General features: G+C 36.1%; 1 protein-coding gene across 4 annotated transcripts in view; it reads left to right on the top strand.

Annotated features, from left to right (window-relative positions):
• LOC106875477 (translin-associated factor X-interacting protein 1) overlaps positions 1 to 1979 on the top strand; it is a 154468-nt gene that overhangs the window by 45036 nt on the left and 107453 nt on the right. The window lies entirely within an intron of this gene.

The raw sequence follows: 1979 nt of genomic DNA on the forward strand, positions 1-1979 counted from the left end.
GATGCATATGACAAAACACCCCTTGACTCACTCACACTCTGTCTCTTACAAATACACACATACATAAATGTATACAAACATATTTACAAAGACACACGTGTGTATGCACGTGTGTGCTGTGTGTGTGTGAGAGAGAGAGAGAGAGAGACAGACAGACAGACAGAATGAGACAGAGACAGAGAGACAGAGCCAGTGAAGGGGTGTGTCGACAATTATACGTACATACATAAATAGTCATACATTTCTTGTACGTATGTGTGTGTGTGAGAGAGAGAGAGTCACTGAAACATCTCTCTGTCTGTCTGTCTCTCTCACACACACACGTGCAGATATACACACAGAAAAGATGTATGCATATGTATTTATGTATGTACATAGACATCACAACACACCCCTTCACTCACACACATACAGAAACACACATGTGCGTGTGTGACTCACTACGAATACAAAGAGCTGAACACGGGGTGCCAAAATACAAAAAATTAATAAAAAATTTATTTACGGAAATTAACGAAGTGTGCGAGTTTGGAACGAAATCAAACCTGGAGTGTGTGAATGAGAGAGAGAGAGAGAGAGCGAGAGAGAGAACATTGCAAAGAATGAATGAGATGAACATGGAACGCCCAAAAATCGTATAAATAAAAGCACGTTAAAAACTATCTTGTACGGAATATTTAAATTTATGAACTTCATAAATATGTGTTTCAGTAATTGATCGTAGTTGTTTACAGAAAACGAACATTAAAAGTAGAGAGTGAGAGACGTCGCCGTTTTTGTCATGTCTGTACCGGAAGTTGACATTGAGAAACCTTTTTAAAGAAGTGAATCTTAAATATAAAGCAATATTATTTATTTTTAATAAAAAAAAATCAAATGAAGAGCCTAACATTTATCCGAGGTCAAATTATTCATGCATCACAAGTATGGAAGTAAATGGTGCAGCCGTTTTCACGTGATAAGCGATTACACACACATCTCTGTTTTATATATAGTATAGATATACAGGGTCTTACAAATATATTGAGACAATTTTTATGATGCATGAAACTGGTTATAAATACTAAAATAATAGTGGTATACAGATATAATTTTAATGTAACATTTATTACAACAGAAACGTTTATCACCTGAAGTGTCATATGGTTTAGGTAGAGTTAGTATTAAGGCTAGGTTGATTAAGTCATGAATGCATGATTTGGTTAGCCAAACATTTATTTGTTTGTAAACTGACATCTTCTCAGCATGCGGCATCATTTTATCATTTCTGTTCTGTTGAATTTCTGAATAATAGTGTTGTCTGTCACATATTTATAACAGGTCACTCATTGGTTATGTAACTTGGAGGGTTGTGTATTAAGAATGTAGTGATTTGGCAGTGTTTATATCTTTGACCAATAGTTTATGGTGAAAGATATAAATATACCTTCATATACACCCACAAAGATATATGAGAAGAAATATGTATACGCACACATGTGTCTTTTTGTGTGTGTATATATTTGTGTGTGTATGTGTGTACATGCATATGGATATATATTTCTAAATGTACATATCTCTGTCTATCTATCTATCTATCTATCTACATATATATATATATATATATGAAGCAGATAAGGAAAGATTTGCCAATGTTCTGCGCCGTGAGGACCAAAGACTCGAGGTATTTCGTGTTGCAAGACAGTGTAGGAGAGAGAATAGTGATGTTGTAGGAGAGAAATGTGTTCGCATGGATGATGGTACGCTTGCATTAAATGAGGATGCAAAGAAAGAGGTATGGAGATGCCACTACGATAGATTGCTTAATAAAGAGAATGAATGGGAGAAAGAGAGCCTGCCGTATGTCGACCCAATAGAGGGACCAGCTATCCGAGTTGATAGTACCAGGGTACATAAAGCAATTAAGAGTATGAAGACCGGGAAAGCCCCCGGCCCATCAGGAATCACTGCAGAGATGCTCAAAATATCTGGCAGTGTTG

This window comes from Octopus bimaculoides, chromosome 4 (assembly GCF_001194135.2).
Source record: "Octopus bimaculoides isolate UCB-OBI-ISO-001 chromosome 4, ASM119413v2, whole genome shotgun sequence".
Lineage (NCBI taxonomy): Eukaryota > Metazoa > Mollusca > Cephalopoda > Octopoda > Octopodidae > Octopus > Octopus bimaculoides.